Below are 22,437 nucleotides of genomic sequence, written 5' to 3' on the forward strand. Positions count from 1 at the left end.
CAATATTGAAAAATGAATGTGATAAAGGATAGTTTCAAACAAACAAGAACTGAAAGTTTGTCTATAGTTGAGTTGTACCAAAAGAATTTATAAAAGAGTTCTTTAGGATACAGGGGAATTAAATGAGATAGAAAGGGAAAAATAATACCAGAAAAGTATAAATATGAAGATTAATATAACCTATATGAATAACTTTTTTCATGTATATATTTATATGTCTTTTAAGGACTCAATTGCTTAAAGTGAAAACATACAATTTATTGTGGGGGGGATTATGAAATAAATATAAGTAAAATATATGACTCCAAGTGTACAAAAGATGAGAGGGTAGTATAAACAGAAGCATGTTGTGATAAGTTTCTTATCTTGTTCATGAAGTAGTAGAATAATTTTTGAAGGTACATGCCAGTAGTTTCAGGATGCATATTGTAGTAGAGCAACCACTAAAAATTAAAGAATAAGCGGCATAACTAAAAAATCAATAGAGAAATTAAAATGGAATAGTAAACAATACATGATTCAAAGGAGAGGAAAAGGTAGGAAAGATAAAAGAGAAACAATGAACAAATGGGACAGATAGAAATCAAAGGCTAAACTTATCAATGTAAATGGACTGAACAATCTAAGTAAAAGACAGAGATTGAATGATAAAATACCTAAGATCAAAGAAGGAAAACGATATAAAAAGATGTATTATGCAAACAGTAAACTTAAGAAAGCTGGTGTGGCTATATTAATATCAGATAAAGGAGACTTCACTATGGAGACTGATACCAAAGATAAATAGAGTTCTTAATCTCCTTCTTGTGCGTGTGCATGTGTGTGCATGTGTGAGGTTGTGACTTGCTTTTTACCAACAGATTATGGCAAAGAAGATGGCATGTTGCTCCTATGATTATGTTACATTATATAAACCTCCTTCTTGCTATCAGAATTGTTCCTGCTGTTATGCTGGATGTGAAGAAGTAAATTCTAATGATCTGCCTATGGAGAGTGTCACATGGCAGGGAATCATGAGTGACCTCTAGGACCTGAGGGCAGCTTCTGGCCAACAGCCAGCAAAAACCTGAAGCTATAAGTCTTATAGCCCCATGGAAATGGATTCTGTCATCAACCCCAGTGAGCTTGGAAAAGTTTTCTTTTTGACTCGAGTCTCCAGATGGGAACAGAGACCTAGCTTATACCTTGATTTCAGCCTACTGGGATCCTGAAGCATAGAATACCAGGCTAAGCCATGCCTGGATTCCTGACCCACAGAAAATGTGAAATTATAAAGGTGTGTTATTTTAAGTTGCCAAGTTTGTGGTACTTTGTTATATAGCAATAGGTAATAATATGTGGTTAAAAAATCATATTATGAACATTTGCAGAATATCACACTGACAACACTACACTGATATTATCAGGTCAATCAGGCCAAATGAGGCAGACATGGCTAGCATGATGGAAGCCTTGGTAAGGTGCATGTACTCCAGAGCATAGGATATAAACTTCTGTGAAGATTCAGGGACCTGGAACAGCAGTAAAATGTTTAGGGGGCCAGTGCTGAGGGGAATGCAGGAAGATCTCATCTAAAGCAAAGAACAAATGATTGTAATTCCCCACCCCTAACCTCCCTCCCATATGTAAGGGCATACAAGCTGCCAGTTTTGAATGGGACCCAGTGCAGGAAGGTCTTTGCACCAGGTCATGGGCTATGGTGTATTCAATCCTACATTTGGGCCCCTCAAATCTGACTTATCTTATGGTATTAGAGGTCTAAGTGGTGGTAAGAGATGCCTTGTGGATTTTGGGCAAGTCCCAGTGGGAGAATCTAAATGAAGGTCCCTGGTGTTTTTGAGCCAATCCATTCCATATGCAGCAGAGAATTATATGAGTTTTGAAAAACAAACTTTTGGCATAGTGGTGCCTTGAAGCTATGTAACCCAGAAAAGCACGTTCTTAAACTTAATATATTCCTGCGGATGTCAACCCTTGTAATAGGACCTTTTAATGAGATTATTTCAGTTAACGTGTGGCCCGGCTAAATCAGAATGGGTCTCAGTCTTTTTACTAGAGTCCTTTATAAGCAGAATAAATTCAGCCAAAAGGGAGAGAAAGTCATGATGGAGCATTTTATGTTGTGTCTGTCTGTCTGTCTGTCTGTCTATCTATCTATCTATCTATCTATCTATCTATCTATCTATCTATCTATCTATCTATCTATCTGTGTAACCAGAATAAAAACTTTCAAAAACCCAGAGAACTGGGAAAGTCAGAGAACTTGGAAAGTCTAATCTAACTACTACCACTATTGCATTTCCAGTCTTTCAGCAACCCTTACTAACAAGGAGCCCCGAATATGGTATCCTTCCTGGAGGACACCAAGTGGCCACATGGAGAAAGCCAGAGATGGATTCTGACAGGCACAGATATATATTCTAGGTATATGTTTCCCTTTATTGCCTGAAGACCTTCAGCCAGCACCATTATTTGAGGGTTTATAGAATGTTTAATGCACTGGAATGGTATCCTACATATTATTGCATTTGGCTAAGGGAATTCAGTTTAGAGGAGGTATAGGTGTAGCCCATGACCATGGATCCACTGGTTGTTTTGTATACAGCACTGTTTGCCTGGTAGAGAAGAAGAATGGCCTGTTGCAAGCATACCTGAAGTGCCAGCTTTGAGGTGGCACTTCACAAGGAGAGGGGGTACCCATCTTCCTGCTTGGAATATATACCTTGAAACAAAAACCTGTACGTGGTCTTGTGTTGACAATAGAAATAAAATGGCTCCACAAACCATGGGCTGGAAGCAAAATGGTCCCTCCTACCATCACTTGCAATGACCCACTTTGGGAATTTGTGCTTTCTGTTGCTTCTGCAGTGGGGAGCCTAGGTGCAGGTTCTGGGAGGGTATGGTTAAGCACTGCCCTGCAGCATCTCAGGGTGGGGCAAGGTGGTAGCCATTCCCACCCCGGCTGGCAGCATCACAAAGTATTTGATGGGCAGCTCCTTGGGGGGAGGTGGTTTCTTGCTCACCTCTCCCCACATCTAGGTATCAGGTACATTTCTTCAGGGTTCCTTATCTGCAGTGGTTTGGGGTATCAAGCCTGTGGGAAGGGGAGATCTACTTTCCTGCCTCTGACCAGGCCAGCATTTTCATTTTACTTTTCACTGCAAATTTTCTGCATGTAAGAATTGACAGGAGCAGATGCCATCACACCGTTGCTAGGTCATAAGGTAAGATTCCTGGGAACCCATAAAGAAAGCTCTTATCCCAGTGCCTGGTAGAGAATAAGATCTCAAACTATTATTTATTACTGTTAACATGACTATTAAAGAGGAGAAAACAAAAGAGAAAAAACAATGTCAACTGTTTTGCAAGAACAGGCAGACTGGGGGTATTATATATGTAGATTAATCAGGTAACTGATTTATATCTAGGCATAATACGATCAAATCAGGGAAAGCAAATTTCTATTCACATCTAAATTAGGATACACAGGAGCATCATTTATGATGATAACATTTTTATTTAATGATTGATTTAGTTAAAAAGTTTACATACTGTAGAAACACTGTAACATGAAATAAAGTAAAAATAAAGCTGCCAAAATTGTGTTCCAAATAAATATAGAATCATGGAAAGAGAAAATACATCTGAAAGCATCAGGTCAAGGGTTTAAAAGTTTATTGTTTATCCAGAAGGAATTTTAGAAATTGATTTCATTTGAGGGTAATGATATAACAACTACATAAGGTTAGTTCAATAAAAGTTATAACTTAATAGCATGAAGTGCTGATTAAAATAGACACAAAAATATAATTTGTTTTTCTTCTTTCAATAGTCATTCAGTAAGTATTTTTTTGAGTTTTAAAAAAATTGTCCTGTGTAAGTTCAGTGAACTGGAGAGTAGGTGTTGCAACTCTGTAGAGATTCAGGGCTCTACTGGTTTATGAACAGACCAAAGATTTAAGTCTCTGAGACATATATTTAACAAGTATAGTTCAGCAAGTATTTATTGAATGTGTACCATATGCCAGGGACTTGGGATATTCCTGTGAACCAAACAGTCAAAATTCCTGACTATGAAGCCTACTTTAAAATAAAATGAAAAGAATTATCATAACACATTTGGAGAAAGCAGTATTAGTTAAATAACACATTCAATAATCTTATCTCATTTTATTTTTATTAGTAAAACACAGATTGTAAGTGTATAGCTCAATGCATTTTTATTTCTGTACATATACCTTTGAAAAACCATCTAGATCAAGTATTAAAAACTTCCATTTTCTTAGAAAGTTCCCTCATGCTCATTCCAGTGAACAGCCATCTCTCTCCCCTCTTATAATAGATTATTTTTGCCTGTTACTGAAATTTCTATAAATAAAATCATACAGCATTGATGATTCTATATGGTGAATCATACAGCATGATAATTTTGTGCCTGGTTTCTTTTCCTCAGTATAATGTCAATGAGATTCATTTATGTTATTGCATGATATTTTTCTTTTTGTTGTTGTTGAGTAGTATTCTGTCTTATGAATATATCTCAATTAGTTTATCTATTCTTAAGTTCCTGGATATTTAGATTATTTACCAGTTTTTCCAGGGGGTGGTTTATCAATTTCATTAATATTTTTCAGAGACTTCCGGCAAGATGGTGGCTGAGTGAGCTTGCCTTGCCGTCTCTCCTGGGAAGAGGCAGCTGGGCACCACTGGAGGTTCTCCGGGACCAGGCTTTTTCAGGATTTTTTCAGGGCAGGAAGTGTCTGGACATCGATTTGGTGGGAAGGTAACGGAAAGGACTGGTCTATAAGATATAAATTGAGACTTTTCAGGAGGGGGAGGCAAGATGGCGGCTGAGTGAACTTCCCGGTTACTAGCTCCTGGGGGGAATTGGCTGGGAGGTGTCGGAGACTCTTTGGGACCGGCTGTTTCGGGATTTTTCCTGGTCCGGAGGTGTCTGGACATCGATTTGGAGGGAAGGTAACAGAGAGGATCCATCTGTGAAATATACACGGAGATCCCAGCTACGTGTGGAGGATTCCCTCCTTGGGTAGGTGGAGCCGAGGCAGCTAGCACCGCGCGGAGCCCCGGTGGGCGGCGGCCAGGGTAGCCGAGTCCGGCCGAGCCCGGCTGAGCCGCGGCGGGCGGAGGGGCGGAGCCCAGCTGAGCTCGGCCGAGCCCAGCCGCGCCGCGCCGGGCAGCAAGCCGGAGAGCCGAGCCGCGCTGCGCTGCACCGGGCGGCAGGCGGGAAAGCCGAGCCCAGCTGAGCCCAGCCGAGCTGCGGCGGGCGGCGGGCGGGGGACCGGAGCCCAGCTGAGCCCAGCCGAGCCTGGCGGCGGGGTTTCTGTTCTTTGGTTTTTTTTGTTGTTGTTGTTGTTGTTGTTCTTTTTTTTTTTTTCAATCCTCTCTTTCTTGTCCCCAATATTCTTCTTATACTATTTTACCTTAACAATACAATAGGTCCTACAGGAAATACCTCACATTTGCTGGGTTTCCTCACCCTCCACTGCCTCATTTCTCTGTGAATAGATTTAGCCTATCTACACTATCCCCTTTCCCCTACAACTTGATATCCTCCACCATCTGCTATCTCTCCTATATTCCATCTCCCTTTCTTTGATCCATAAAGTGTCTAACTCTTAATTTCTAATACCTTTGTTTAGTTTTCCATCTGGTATTCGTCCCTGAAACTATTACCTTTCTTTTCTCTTTCCCTCTCTCACGAAAACAATAGCCTCTTAGTACGTACCACATTCCTCCCATATTCAGTCGTCTACCTCATTATAGGTACTTTCCTACTACTATAACTCTACACAATTTACATGATCTAACCTCCATCCTCCCAGAACTCATATTATTGCTTTGTAAACATATATCACCAATACTACTTCACACTTTTTCCTTCCTTACACAATTGACTTTCCCCAGCACTAATACTTTCCTTTAAAGTGAGCTTAACTAGCAATAAGAAATTGGAATAAGAAGAACAAAGTGACAAAGAGAAGATATAACACTTACGCAAAAACAACAGCTAATTAATCTCCAAGACTAGACAAAGAAGCTAAGGAACTGATTAAACCCGTCAAGAAAAAATGTTGACAAGACAGCAACAAAAATTTACAAACCAAACCAGTAATCAGGAAAACATGGCTGAATCCAATCAACAAACTGAAAATCAGGAAGGGGGGCAGGACTTCGCACAAGCAATGAAAGATCTCAGAACATTTATCACCGACAAATTTGATGAAGTAATGAAAGAGGTTAACAGCGTGAAGACAACACTTGGAGGGGAAATTGCAGACATGCGCAAAAAAATAACAGATATGATGGAAATGAACACCACAATTCAAGAAATCAAAAATACACTTGCAGCAAATATCAGCAGACTAGAAGAGGCAGAGCAGAGAATTAGTGATGTGGAAGACAGTGCATTGGAAATCAAACAGATAGTAGAAGTGGTCAATAAAAAGGTAGAAAAAATCCAGATAGGACTTAGGGACCTGAATGATAACGCAAAACGCTCAAACATACATATTATAGGCATTCCAGAAGGAGAAGAGAAGGGAAAGGGGTCAGAAGGAGTGTTGCAGGAAATAATGAATGAAAACTTCCCAAATCTACTGAAAGAGACAGATGTACATATCCAAGAAGCACAGCGCACTCCACTGGTCATAAACCCCAACAGGCCCACCCCAAGACATATACTTGTCAAATTATCCAATGCTCAAGACAAAGAAAAAATTCTAAAAGCAGCAAGAGAAAAGAAAACCATCACATACAAGGGAAATTCCATAAGATTAAGTGCTGATTTCTCATCTGAAACGATGGAGGCAAGAAGGCAGTGGTATGATATAGTCAAGGTACTAAAGGAAAAAAATTTCCAACCAAGAATACTCTATCCAGCTAAACTAGCATTCAAAAATGATGGAGAGTTCAAAATATTCACAGATAAACAGAAACTGAAAGAGTATATCAACAAGAAACCTCCCCTTCAAGAAATTCTTAAGGGAATTCTGCAGGAAGAAAGGAAAAAACAGGACAGTCAGAGATGGAGGAGAGTGTAAAAGCAACAAGAAAGACAAAAATAGAAGGGGAAAATAAAATAATACAAACAAAATATAACAAACACAAATCCAACCAAAATATGGCTACCATAAATAACTCTCTAAATGTAATAACACTGAATGTCAACGGATTAAACTCACCTATCAAAAGATTCAGACTGGGACACTGGATAAGGAAATATGACCCATCTATATGCTGCCTACAAGAGACACCTTAGACCCAGAGACTCATGGTGGTTGAAAGTGAATGGCTGGAAAACAATCATACAAGCAAACAACAACCAAAAAAAGGCAGGAGTAGCTATATTAATATCAGACAAAATAGACTTTAAATGCGAAACAATTGTGAGAGACGAAGAAGGATACTATATTTTAGTGAAAGGGACAATTTGTCAAGAAGATCGAACAATCATAAATATTTATGCTCCTAACAAGGGCGCCTCTAAATATGTGAGGCAAACGCTGGAAAAACTAAGAGAAAGAATAGATGCATCTACAATTATAGTGGGGGATTTTAATACACCACTATCAACTCTGGACAGAACATCTCAAAAGAGAATCACTAAAGAAACAAAATATTTGAACAGTATATTAGAAGAGCTGGATCTAATAGACATATATAGATCATTACACCCAAACACAGCAGGATATACATCTTTCTCAAACGCACATGGAACATTCTCCAAGATTGACCATATGCTAGGCCACAAAGAAAGGCTTAATGAATTCAGAAAGATCGAAATCATACAAAACAATATCTCTGACCACAGTGGAGTCAAGCTGGAAATTTGCAAGGGACAGAGACCCAGACTTCACACGACAATTTGGAAATTAAACAGCACACTCTTAGAAAAACAGTGGGTCAAAGAGGAAATCTCAAAAGAAATCAATGACTACCTTGAAACAAATGATAATGATAACACAACATACCAAAATTTATGGGATGCAGCAAAAGCGGTACTGAGAGGGAAATTTATAGCCATAAATTCATATATCAAAAAAGAAGAAAGAGCAGAAATTGAAGAATTAACTGCACATTTGAAGGAATTAGAAAAACAACAACAAAATAACCCAACAGGAAGAAGAAGGAAGGAAATAACAAAGATAAGAGCAGAACTAAATGAAATAGAAAATAAGAAAGCACTTGAAAAAATAAACAAGACCAAGAGCTGGTTTTTTGAGAAGATCAACAAAATTGACAAACCTTTAGCGAGACTAACAAAGAAAAAAAGAGAAAAGATGCAAATACACAAAATAAGAAATGAGAAAGGTGATATCACCACTGACCCCACAGAAATAAAGACTATCATAAGAGGATACTTTGAAAAACTATATTCCAACAAAAATGACAATTTAGAGGAAATGGACAAATTCCTAGAAATACATAAGCAGCCCATACTGACAAAAGAAGAAATTGATGATCTTAACAAACCAATCACAAGCAAAGAGATAGAATCAGTCATTAAAAATCTCCCAACTAAGAAGAGCCCAGGGCCAGACGGCTTCACAGGTGAATTCTACAAAACATTCCGGAAAGAACTAACACCAATCCTGTTGAAACTATTCCAAAAAATCGAAACAGAAGGAACACTGCCTAATTCCTTCTATGATGCCAACATTACCCTAGTACCAAAGCCAAACAAAGACACCACAAGAAAGGAAAATTACAGACCAATTTCTCTAATGAACCTAGATGCAAAAATACTTAACAAAATACTTGCTAATCGTATTCAACAACACATTAAACGAATTATACACCATGACCAAGTGGGATTTATTCCAGGTATGCAAGGATGGTTCAACATAAGAAAATCAATCAATGTAATACACCATATAAACAGATTGAGAGAAAAAAACCACATGATTATATCTATAGATGCAGAAAAGGCATTTGACAAAATACAGCACCCCTTCCTGATAAAAACACTCCAAAAGATCGGAATACAAGGAAACTTTTTGAACATGATAAAGAGTATATATGAAAAACCTAAAGCCAACATTGTTTACAATGGCGAAATCCTGAAATCCTTCCCTCTAAAATCAGGAACAAGACAAGGATGCCCATTGTCTCCGCTCCTATTTAACATTGTCTTGGAAGTACTGGCTTGAGCACTGAGACAAGAACCAGATATAAAAGGCATTCAAATTGGAAGGGAAGAAGTCAAAATTTCATTATTTGCAGATGACATGATCCTATATATAGAAAACCCTGAGAGATCTACAACAAAGCTCCTAGAACTCATAAATGAGTTTAGCAAAGTCGCAGGTTATAAGATCAATGCGCAAAAATCAGTAGCATTTCTATACACCAATAATGAGCAAGATCAGGAGGAAATCAAGAAACAAATACCATTCACAATAGTAAATAAAAAAATCAAATACTTAGGAATAAATTTAACTAAAGAGGTAAAAAACTTATACATCGAGAACTATACAAGATTGTTCAAGGAAATCAAAGAAGACCTAAATAAATGGAAGAATATTCCCTGTTCATGGATAGGAAGACTGAATATTATTAAGATGTCTATCCTACCAAAACTGATCTACACATTCAACGCAATCCCAATAAAAATCAACACAGCCTTCTTTAAGGAACTAGAAAAACTAACTATGAAATTTATTTGGAATAAAAAGAGGCCCCGAATAGCCAAAGACATATTGAAAAAGAAAAACGAAATAGGAGGAATCACACTTCCTGACTTCAAAACATACTACAAAGCTACAGTAGTGAAAACAGCATGGTACTGGCATAAGGAGAGACACACAGACCAATGGAATCGAATTGAAAGTTCAGATATAGAACCTCATGTATATAGCCATATAATATTCGATAAAGCCACCAAACCCTCACAACTGGGAGAGAATGGCCTATTCAACAAATGGTGCCTGGAGAACTGGATAGCTATATGTAGAAGAATGAAAGAGGATTACCATCTCACACCTTATACAAAGATCAACTCAAGATGGATCAAAGACCTAAATATAAGAGCCAAGACCATAAAGACCTTAGAAAGCAGTGTAGGGAAACATCTACAGGACCTTGTAATAGGAAATGGCTTCATGAATATCACACCAAAAGCACGAGCAGCAAAAGAACAAATAGATAAATGGGACTACCTCAAAATTAAAGCCTTCTGCACCTCAAAGGAGTTTGTCAAGAAAGTAAAAAGGGAACCCACACAATGGGAGAAAATATTTGGCAACCATATATCTGATAAGAGACTTATAACTTGCATATATAAAGAACTCATATATCTCGAAAACAAAAAGATAAACAACCCATTTAAAAAATGGGAAAAAGATTTAAACAGACACTTCTCCAAAGAAGAAATACAAATGGCTAAAAAGCACATGAAAAAATGCTCCAAATCCCTAGCTATCAGGGAAATGCAAATCAAAACTACAATGAGATACCATCTTACTCCCATAAGATTGGCAGCCCTGAAAAAAACAGTAGAATACAAATGCTGGAGAGGATGTGAAGAAAGGGGAACACTCATCCATTGCTGGTGGGAATGCAGAAGGATCCAACCATTCTGGAGGACAGTTTGGCAGTTTCTCAAAAAATTATCCATAGATTTGCCATATGACCCAGCAATACCACTGCTGGGTATATACCCATCAGATCTGAAAACAAGGACACAAACCGATATATGGACACCAATGTTCATAGCAGCATTGTTCACCATCGCCAAAAGTTGGAATCAATCCAAAAGTCCATCAACAGATGAGTGGATCAATAAAATGTGGTATATACACACAATGGAATACTACTCAGCTGTAAGAACCAATACACTACAATTGCACGTGATAACATGGATGAACCTTGAGAATCTTATGTTGAGTGAAGCAACCCAGGCATTGAAGGACAAATACTATATGACCTCAATGATATGAAATAAGTTAACTGCCTCAGGGAGCTAGAGTCTGGAAAAGTGGCTTACTGGAAATCGGGGGGTGGAGGAAGGCTGTGAGTTAATGTCTGTAGGGGTGGAATCTGTGATGAGCTGGGGGTAAGTATGAGCTCAAAGAAGGGACAAAATGGGGGCAAGGGGTTACCTTCGGGTGGGGTTTTCTGGGTTTGAGGGGGGCTGGGGATGGGAAGAGGGGTAATATGGTCCAAGAAATAGGTGGGAGGGAGGGGCAACATACAAACATGGGAGAGTGCCAGAAGTTCGTTGAGAACTAAATGTTGAGTAAAACGTATCAAAGTATAAGTAGGAGGGTTACCTGGTTAGGACGCTCAGGGGGTATGGTCTGATGCGGGACGGACTCCGGAGGGAATAGCTGAAGGCTCATTTTGCCAAGGTGGGTTCTACCATTGGGGTGGGGTGGACCCATATCCTGGGGAAGACTAATGCCGTCGAATAGAGAGAACTGTATCTCTCGTGAGAAAGGACGGCTCCCAGGGCATTAGATTGGCAGGCGTTGTGGGCCCTAAGGGGAGGGGAAAATGGACATGCAATGGATGGAACAAAGGTAAATAAGGGGGCAAAAGAGGAGTTATGTGAGAGTACACGAGGATGAATATAAAACAGCTAATATTACACCAAAAACATATAGGGGACGACAGACTAATAATGAAAACCATAAGACAAAACATAGGATAACTAAAAAATTTAGAAAACTGTACAACCTAAAGTATGGACCACATAGTAAGCACAAATGTTACCTTGTTTGAAAACTATAGTTTCGGAATCTGTACATCAGTTTCAGGAAATATGATATGAATAAGTTAAAAGATTATTGCTGTGGAAGGGAAAAGGTTTTATGGTGGATCTGGGGAAATACTGTATATTGTATATATGAATTTTGGTGATCTAAGACTCTTCTGAAGCTGACATTATGTTGGGATTCACTTTACGGGAAGTTTTGGATCACAGAGTGGTTCAACAATGGCAGCGGAGGAATACTGATATGGGATGTTATTGACAGGATATATATGGTTGACAGGGAGTTATACAGGGCATATGCCCAGGGTATATGGTAATGTCTATATATACGCATAGTGGAAACAATTAATAGCAACAGCTAGGGGGTACTGGGCTCCTGGCCGGGGGGTCACTGTTGTGGGCCCTGGGAGAGCAGCGGCAATCCTCCAGGTGCAACGGCAAGAACCAGGAAGGAAGGAGGGCCCAAGAGTGGGCTCTTGATACTAATGGCTACACTTTTGAGCCTATGCACCTGCAATAAGAACAAGGCCTAGAGTAGCATTGTGCCTGGGGGTTTCCTCCTGACAGCCTTCATGTTACTCAAATGTGGCCACTCTCACAGCCAAACTCAGCGTGTAGATGTGATACATTCCCCCCAGCGTGGGACACGACACCCGGGGATGAGCCTCCCTGGCACTGAGGGATCACTACCACATACCAGCTGAAGAAGCAACTAGAAAATGACCTTGAATTAAAGATTCAATGCGGAACAGCAGAATATACCTGTCTACATATAATAACATGACTTCGGGAAGCGGTTTGACCTAATGTAAGGGGGAAATGGAAAGGAGAAATGAGATTATAAGGCTGTGAGTCTCTAAAAAAGAGTCTGGAGGTTGTCAGAAGGAATACCCCTATGTACAACTGAACAGAGTCTAAGAGACAGATAAGGTAGATACAACCCCAGGTATTGGTTCTTTTGAGGGATAAAGAGACCCACGGGTTCTATGGTCATGGCAGAAGGGGTTCACTGCCATGACAGATGGCCCTTCTTTGGAGCTGGTGTTTCTGCGTGATGGAAATGGACTCAGAGGGGATCTCTTTTCACAAGACTTGCATGCTACTTTATTGGAATTGTAGTTGGTGCTGGGTTTAAGATATATGTAGGGGATTTGAATCTCTGGACTGATAATATGACACCCAGGCCCAGAGCCTCAACAGACTTCAGCTCCTACACTTTGACTTATTGGACTTACTCCACTCAGCTAACATGGAGTTGAAGAAGGTCAACCACCACAACATGGAGCCTAGAGTGTCTACAACTAGAAGCAGGAAGAGTGCATCCAGTACCCATGTGCAATCTAAGCCCTCACTTGACATAGGTGTGCAATGGACACAACCAATCCAATGTCCACAGAGAAAATGTGGAATGGGTGTGGGAACGGTAGCCATGGGGGCTGCTGGGTGTGGGGAACGGGAGGAAGAGATGAGATGTGGAGGCGTTTTCGGGACGTGGAGTTGTCCTGGATAGTGCTTCACGGACAATTACGGGACACTGTAGATCCCCCCAGGGCCCACTGGATGGAACGTGAGAGAGTCTGGGCTATGATGTGGACCATTGACTATGGGGTGCAGTGATGCTCAGAGATGAACTTACCAGGTGCAATGGATGTATCACGATGATGGGAGAGAGTGTTGCTGTGGGGGGAGTGGGGGGCGGGGGTGGTGGGGTTGAATGGGACCTCATATTTTTTTTTTATTGTAATTAAAAAAAATAATAATAAATAAATATTAAAAAATATATATATATTTTTCAAAGATAATCTTGTTGCTTTTTTGATATTCTAAATTGATCATATCTTTCCTTTTATTTCTACTTCAGAAATTTATTTTCTTCTACTTTGGTTTTAATTCTTCTTTTCCTAGTTTGTTCAGGTGGTGACTTAGATCTTTGATTTTAAACTATGTTTCTTTTCTAATTTAAATTCTATAAACTTCCCCTTATGCATTGCTTTAGTTACATTGCTTAGGATTTTATTATATTATATTGTATCTTATTTTCATTCAGTTCAAATATTTTCTAATTTCTCTGTTATTTTATCATAAATTTAAAAGTTTTTTAGAAGAGTGATAATTTCCAAACAATTTAGAACTTTCTAGTTTTCTTTTTGTTATTTTTTTAGTATAATTCCATTGTGGTCAGAGAACATATTTTGTATAATTCCAATGTACTGAACTGTTTTGATAATTGCTTCATATACCAGCATATAATCTATTTTGATAAATGTTCTTTGTGTCCTTAAGCAATGTATATTTTTCAGTTGTTTGATAAAGTGTTCTATAAACATAAATGTTGATTAACAGGATTGCATAAATTTTCTGTATCTTTATGTCATGATTAGGCTAATGTGTCAATTCAGACAATTAATTGTGCCTAGTTGTTTGATCAAGCAAGCACTGGGCTAATTGTAATACAAAGGCATTTCATGGACTATAATCATAAGTAAGTTGATAGCATATATGGCTGATTACATCTATAATCAACTGAAGAGATTGCCCTCATCAATGATTGACATCTCGCCCAAAAACTTGAAGGCCTTAAAAGGAGCAGTGATTTCAGAATTCACAGAGAATTTTCATCTGTTTTTCAGACAGCCAGCATCTCCTGGGAAACTTATCAAGGACCTTCATCGGAGTCTGTGGCATGCAGCCTGGAATCTGGCCATGTGCATCCCCAAGGTCACATGAGACAGTTTTATAAAATTGCATACTGTTTACTGTTATCTCCTGTCAGTTCTGTTTTCCTAAAAATCTCACTCATACAGCTTGGTACTGGGAATGGTTCTTGAGAAACAGAACCTCGAAAATGGGATTTCTGAATTGATGCTGGGATTTTTACAATTAGCTCTCTACTCTGATTAGATTAAAGAGCTCTAATGACTTTCTAATAACCAAGAGTCCTCTGTTAGATTATGGTGTGAGTTGGCAATAGAGATATGCAAAATATCACCACTGGATATGATTACTTCCATGCTTATAAGAGGCAAGGCTCTGGGTAAAAGTGTTTTTAACACCTTTTATACTTAACTCTGTGGAGTTAAAAGTTATAATGATATTGGCTGGCTGTTCCTAAATATGCTGGATACAGTTACAAAAGAAAGGGATGAGCTGAAGCCTTCAAATTTGCAACTTAAACACTACATGAATGATGTGAAAGTTTCATATGTGCCTTGAAAAAAAAATCTTGTTCCATGCAGCTGCAGACATGAGATCTCTGAAAACCAGACTCAAAGTCTCATTGTGCAAGTAGCAGAGTTGCAACAGAAGCTAAAATATAAACCTTGCAGGGCATCTGCTGTTAAAGTGCAGACATTTGGAATAATTGGAAAGGAGTAGAAGCCTGAGGATTGGGATGGAGACATATGGGTTGATGATGATGGCAGTGGGGATACTGAACCCTAAATTCTGCTGAGACTTGCCAGATAAACCTGTAGTGGTCTTCCCTGGGAAGACAGCCACTCCACCTCTTACCTCCTCTGAGGAGATGACCACCCAATGTCAACACTGCACCACCCAAACTCCATTCTGCCACAAGAAGTTGAGACCTCCTCCACAACTTGAATGAGTCAACCACAAAACCTCCACCCTACCTGAGAAGACTGCCATTGAACCTCCACCTGAAGAGAGTAATCCTGTCTCACCATATGAAACTTCAATGGAGTGTCCTGATACCTTGTCTTGCAAGACTCTTCTAAAGTTTCTCCTTACCCAACCACACTACCCCTCTTTTCTTTCAGACCCCAAAAGTGAAGTACAAGGTGTGATCCATGAGGATGTATGCTATACTCCCAAAGAACTGCTTGCATTTTTCCAATTTATATAGATATAAATAGGGATATGTGTGGGAATGGATATTAAGGGTATGGGGTAATGGTGGAAGGAATATAAAATTGGATCAGGCCGAATTTATTGATATGGTCCCCCTAAGCAGAGATTTTGAAGTCAACATTATAACTAAAGGGGCTAGAAAGCGTTCTATCAGTTTGTTTCGGTGACTGGCTGAAACATGGACAAAAAGATGGATGACACTACCTGACATTGAGATGCCTGATTTGCCCTGGTATCCTGTAGATGAGGGGATCCAAAGGCTTAGAGGGATTTGAATATTAGAATGGATTTACTATTTAAGACCTGCCCACCCACCCCAGGATTGTCCAGATGACACACCTTTCACCATGACTGAGAGGAATAAATTTGTGAGACTAACTCCAACTTCCCTGAAGAGCTCTGTGGTTGCTCTTCTCTGTGGGTCAGATTTTACTGTGTGGATTGCTGTCACAGAACTAGGATCCTTAAACACTATGGGGATGGTCAGATCCCTGGCCAGCAGAAGCCAAGTGACAGCAGTTAATAGTCAAAGACAAGATGGGCATGGCTACCGCAGTGAAAAGAGCAATCAAAAGAGTCTGAGTCACAATGATTTATGGTGTTAGCAAATAGATCATGGGGTTCCTAGAAGTAAAATAGATGGACAGTCTACTAAATTCCTACTTGATCTGTATAAGCTAAAACTTTCTAGGTCTAGTGAACAAAATACTAACTTGAATTAGAGAAACAGAGAGTCATGGTCCCTTAATCAATTCTCAGACTTGAGACAGTTTACAGACTCAGAGCCCCTTGAATGAAGAGAAGGCTGGGTCCCCTTGGGGAAGAATTCTGTTACACTATCAAAAGTTTATACTGGTAATCCTCCTCCCTACTTTCCCCAAAGAGACCTATAGTTTTTACCAGGTAAGTACGCATTGGGGAAAAGGAAATGATCAGACATTTTGGAGATTACTAGACACTGGCTCAGAAGCGACATTAATTCCAGGAGATCCCAAACGTCACTGTGGTGCTTATGGAGGTCAGGTGATGGATGGAATTTTAGCTCAGGTCCATCTCACAGTGTGTCTAATGCATCCCTGGACCAATTCTGTGGTTATTTCTCTAGTTCCAAAATGCATAATTGGAATAGACAACCTCCACAACTGCAGAATCCTCACATTGTTTCCCTGACTTGCAGAGTGAGGGTTATTATGATAGGAAAGGCCAACTGGAAGCCACTAGAACTTCTCCTGCCTAGCAAAATAATACACCAAAAGCAATACCAGATTCCTGGAGGGATTGCAGGGATCAGTGACACCATCAGGAATTTGAAGTATGCAAGGTTGATCATACCCACCACTTCCCCTCTCAACTCTCCTGTTTGGCTTGAGCAGAAAACAGATGGATCTCGAAGGATGACAGTGGATTATTATAAACTCAGTCAGATGGTGACTCCAATTACATCTGCTGTTCCAGATGTGGATCATTACTTGAGGAAATCAACACATCCTGTGGGGTCTGGTATATAGCTATTGATCTAGCAAATGCTTTTTTTTCTCATTTGCCATTAGGAAGGACAATGACCATGAGAAACAGTTTGCTTTCAGTTGGTAAGGCCAGCAGTATATCCTCACTGTCCTGCCTCAGGGGTGTATCAACTCTCCAGCCCTATGTAATAATATTGTTGGCAGGTACCTTGGTCATATTTCCCTCCCACAAGACATCCCACTGATCAATTATATTGATTATATCAGGCTGAGTTGACCTAGTGAGCAAGAAGTAGCAACTATTCTAGACTTATTGGACACTTGTGTGAGATAGGATAGGAGATAAATCCAACAAAAATACAGTGAAATTTCTTTGTGAAATTTTTAGGTGTCCAGTGGTATGAGGCATGTTGAGATATCCCTTTTAAAATGGAGGAAAAGTTGTTGCATCTGGTCCCTCTGAGAAGAAAAAAGAGGGATAATACTTAGTTGGCCTCTTCAGATTTAGAGACAACATAATCCTCATTTGGGTATGCTACTCCAGCCTATTTATTGAGTGACCATAAAATCTGCTGGTTTTGAGTGGAGACCGGAACAAGAGGAAGCTCTGTATTAGGTCTAGGCTGCAATGCCACCTACACTGCCACTTTATCCATATGAACCAGAAAACCCAATGGTGCTCGAAGTGTCAGTGGCAAATAAATGCCATCTGGAGCCTTTGGCAGGCTTCTATGGAGGAATCACAACACAGACCCATAGGAATATGGAGCAAAACCGTTCATCCTCTGCAGATAACTATTCTCCTTTTGGGAAGCAGCTTTTGGCCTGCTGCTGGACATTAGTAGAGACTGAATGCACTACTATGGGCCACCAAGTTACCATGAGAACTGAGTTGCCAAATATGCGCTGACCCACCAAACCATAAAGTTGGATGTGCACAGCAGCACTTCATCATAAAGTGGAAGCGGTATATATGAGGAAGAGGTCAAGCATGTCTTGAAGGCATATGTAAGTTACATGAAGAAGTGGCCCAAATGCCCATGGTCACCAATACTGCCACACTACTTTCTCTTTCCCAGCCCATAGCTATGGCCTCTTGTGGAGTTTCTTACAATCAATTGACAGAGGAAGAGAAAACTTGACTGGTTTACAAATGGTTCTGCGTGATATGCAGGTACCACAAGAAAATGGACAGTAGCAGCAGCTGCAGCACTGAAGCCCATTTCTGGGATGTCCCTGAAGGACAGTGGTGAGGGCAAATCCTCCCACTCAGCAGAACTTTGAGCAGTGTACCTAGTTGTTCATTTTGCTTGGAAGGAGAAATTGCTGGAGGTGCATTTTTACACTGATTCACTGCTGTTGTCAGTGGTTTGGCTGGATAGTCGAGGACTTGGAAGGAACATGATTGAAAAAATTGGTGACAAAGGGGTCTGGGAAAGTGGTATGTGGATAGACCTTTCTGAGTGGATAAAAAACATCAAAATATTTATGTCCCATGTGAATGCTCACCAGAGGCTGACTTCAGCAGAGGAAGATTTTAATAATCAAGTAGATAAGATGATCTGTTCTGTGGCTAGCAGTGAACCACTTTCCCAAGTCACTCTTGTCATGAACAAATGTGGCCATGGTGGTAGCAATGGAGATTATGCATGGACTCAGCATCATGGACATGTCTTCACCAAGGCTGACCTGATTATAGCCACTGCTGAGTGCCCAATCTGCCAGCAGCAGAGACCCACACTCGGCCCCCAACTTGGCAGCATTCCTTGAGGTGATCAGCCTTCTAACTGGTTACAGTTACATTGGACCACTTCCATCGTGGAAGGGGCAGCAATTTGTTCTGACTGGGATAGACACATATCCCAGATAAGGGTTTGCCTTCCCTGCACACAATGCTGCTTTCAAAACTACCATCTGTGGACTTACAGAATATCTTATCCACTGCCATGGTATCCACATAACATTGCTTCTGATCAACGAACCCACTTCACAGCAAATAATGAATGTGTGGAAATGGGCACATGCTCATGGATTCACTGGTCATACCATGTTTCCTTTTATTATGAGCAGCTGAATTGATAGAATGATAGAATGGCTTTTTGAAGAACCACTTATAGTGCCAACTAGGTGGCAACAACTTGCAGGGCTGGGACAATATTCTCCTGAAGGCTGTGTATTCTATATCAGTGATCACTCTATGCTGCTGTTTCTCCCATACCAAGGATTTACAGGTCTAGGAATCAAGGGGTGGAAATGGAAGTGGCATCACTCACTATTAAGTCTATTGATCAATTAGGAAAATTTTGGCTTCCTGTTCCTGCAACCTGAAACTCTGCTGGTCTATAGGTCTTAGTTCCAAAAGGAGGAGTGCTGCTACCAGGGAACACAGCAACAATTCCATTAAACTGGAGTTCAGACTGATATCTGTCCACTTAGAGGCATTAGGAATCCAAATTGTACTGGCTGTACTGGCTAAGGTGATTGATCATGACTGTCAAAGGGAAATAGAGCCATCATAATCCTTTGGAATTACAATGGAGGTAAAGAAGAATTTGCCTGGAATACAAGAGATCCCATATGGCATCTCTTAGTACTACTATGCCCTGTGATTAAAGTCAATGGAAAATTGCAACAACTCAATCCCGGCTGAATTATCAATGGCCCAGAAACTTCAGGAATGAAGGTTTGGTCACCCCACCAGCCAAAGAACCATGGCCTGCTGAAGGGCTTGCTATGGGTAATGGGAACATGGAATAGGTTGTGGAAGAATATAGTGATAAATATGAAATTCCACCATGAGACAAGATATAGAAATGAGGACTTTAATGGTCATGAATATTTCTCCCGTGTTTTTTTTTTTTAAAGATTTATTTATTTATTTAATCCCCCCCCCCCCCCGGTTGTCTGTTCTCTGTGTCCATCTGCTGTGTCTTGTTTCTTTGTCTGCTTCTGTTGTCCTCAGCAGCACAGGAAGTGTGGGCAACGCCATTCCTGGGCAGGCTGCACTTTCTTTCGCGCTGGGTGGCTCTCCTTACGGGTGCACTCCTTGCACGTGGGTCTCCCCTATGCGGGGGACACCCCTGCGTGGCGCGGCACTCCCTGCGTGCATCAGCACTGCACATGGGCCAGCTCCACACGGGTCAAGGAGGCCCGGGGTTTGAACCGTGGACCTCCCATTTGGTAGACGGACGCCCTAACCACTGGGCCAAGTCCGTTTCCCCTTCCTTGTTTTAATATGAGTATATTTCTATATGTATATAAGATGAATATCATTGTTTTCTTCCCTATCCTTTTTTCTTGTCATATGACATAATTTGTATTAGTTTCGTGTAATATTTAAGGATGTCAAGTTTAATAGTAAATATTACCCAAGGACTTACATCCTTTTCTGGAGGGATTTAGTGATTTCCAGTAGTATGCAGGACAGTTGAGTATTGTTAGGTGGATTAATATATATATATATTATTTTTATTTAGAAATATTAAGTATGGTTTAAGGTGCCAAGTTAACAAGGGGTACACAGTGATGGTTAGGCTATTGTGTCAACTTGGCCAATTAATGGTGCCCAGTTGTTTGGTCAAGCAGCACTGGACTAATTATAATACAAGGGCATTTCATGGAGTATAATCATCAGTAAGTTGATAGCATATTTGGCTGATTACATCTACAATCAACTGAGGAGATTGCCCTCAGCAATGATTGATGTCTCATCCAATCATTCAAAGACCTTAGAAAGAGAAATGATTTCAGTATTTAGTGAAAGAATTCTGATCTCTACTTCAAACACCAACTGTCTCCAGGGGAACTCATCCAGGATCACTGGATGGTATGGAATCTGCCCTGTGGAATTTGGACATTTGCATTCCCATGTTGCATGAGACAATTTTATTAAATCGCATAGGATTTACAGTTATCTCCTGTTGGTTCTGTTTCCCTAGAGAACCCCAATACAACTTACAAATATTTTTGGTTTGTTCTATCAATTAATGACAGTTGTTAAGATCTCCAACTTTTATTGTGAGTTTGTCTATTTTTCTTTTTAGTCCTGTCTTTAATTTTCAATTAAGTATTTTTGAAAAATAAATGTGAAAGTATGGTATTAGGTTCATACATATAAATATCCATATATATATCTTTCTGATGAATTGACTTTATCATTATGAAATCTCCCACTTTATAATTGGTAACATTCTTTATCTTGAAGTCTATTTTACTTTATATGAATATAACCAAAGTAGATTTATTTTCTGATTAGTGTTTACATAGTACGTCTTTTCCAGTCTGTAATTTTCTCTGTATTTGTGACATTACATTTAATTGTGTCTATTGTGAGATGCATGAAGTTGGGTCTTATTTCTTTATATAGTCTGACAATAACTGCCTTTTAATAGGGATGTATAGTCCATTTACATTTTTTACTATACAATTCTATTTATGTAAAGTTTTAAAAAATATTTTTACATTTTATTTTATTTTTAAAAACTTGAGATTCCATAAATGACACATAAAAAATATATGGGATTCCATATACCTCTCCCACACTTTTCCTCATTAACAACTTTCATTAGTGTGGTACATTTGTTACAATTGATGAACATATAATGAAGCACTGCTACTAACTATGGTCTATAGTTTACATTATGGTTTACACTTTGGATCATGCCATTTTTTAGGCTTTGACAAATTGTATAATGGTCTGTATCCATCATTGCATTGTCATGCAGAATGCACAATCCCAATATCCCAGTAATATCCCATATTATTCCTATTCTTCCCTCTCCTTCCCCTCAGAACCCCTGGTGGCTATTTTATTTATATCAATGTTACAAGTTATTCATTTGCTAGAATAATAAGTCTACTTTAGTCCGTAGTTGCATTCCCCTCTTATGTTTGTTCATTCTTCTATCTTGAGAATTTTGGTATTGTGATGCCTACTCTGCTTTCGATTGAGAGGGGGGCTTTGATCCCATGGGGCAGATGGATGGAACTGTTTTGCTTGCAGTTGTAGATATTCTCTGATTTTTGGGACAGGCATTTACCATTTTGTTAGTTGTTCTGGGTGAGTCCAATGCACTGGAGAGGAGGTGTTGGCTACAATTCTGTTGAGATTCAGGACTCAACTGATTTATGAACAGACCAAAGATTTTAGTCTCCGGGACATACATTTTATGGGAATAGTGCTAATTATAGGTTCAAATAAAAGGGGCAGAAGAACCATGGGTAGGAAAATTATAAATGAGTTTAACCCTGATAGATTGGGGGGATAGGTTTTCACTTATTCCAAGATAAGGACTTCTGATCGGGTGCTGATTTCCTGGATTTGTCTGTCCTTCTCATAGTGTCTAGATACCTCTAGAACCCTTGGGGGAT

General features: G+C 39.6%; 1 long non-coding RNA gene across 1 annotated transcript in view; it reads left to right on the plus strand.

Annotated features, from left to right (window-relative positions):
- Window positions 1-4,719, plus strand: part of LOC139439032 (uncharacterized) — a 118,791-nt gene extending 114,072 nt beyond the window's left edge. Inside the window, exon 3 of the long non-coding RNA XR_011648839.1 lies at window positions 4,635-4,719. This is a non-coding gene — a long non-coding RNA (uncharacterized lncRNA). The remainder of the gene's footprint in view (window positions 1-4,634) is intronic.
- The last annotated feature ends 17,718 nt before the right edge of the window (window positions 4,720-22,437 follow it).

Source organism: Dasypus novemcinctus, chromosome 1 (assembly GCF_030445035.2).
Source record: "Dasypus novemcinctus isolate mDasNov1 chromosome 1, mDasNov1.1.hap2, whole genome shotgun sequence".
Taxonomy (NCBI): Eukaryota; Metazoa; Chordata; class Mammalia; order Cingulata; family Dasypodidae; genus Dasypus; species Dasypus novemcinctus.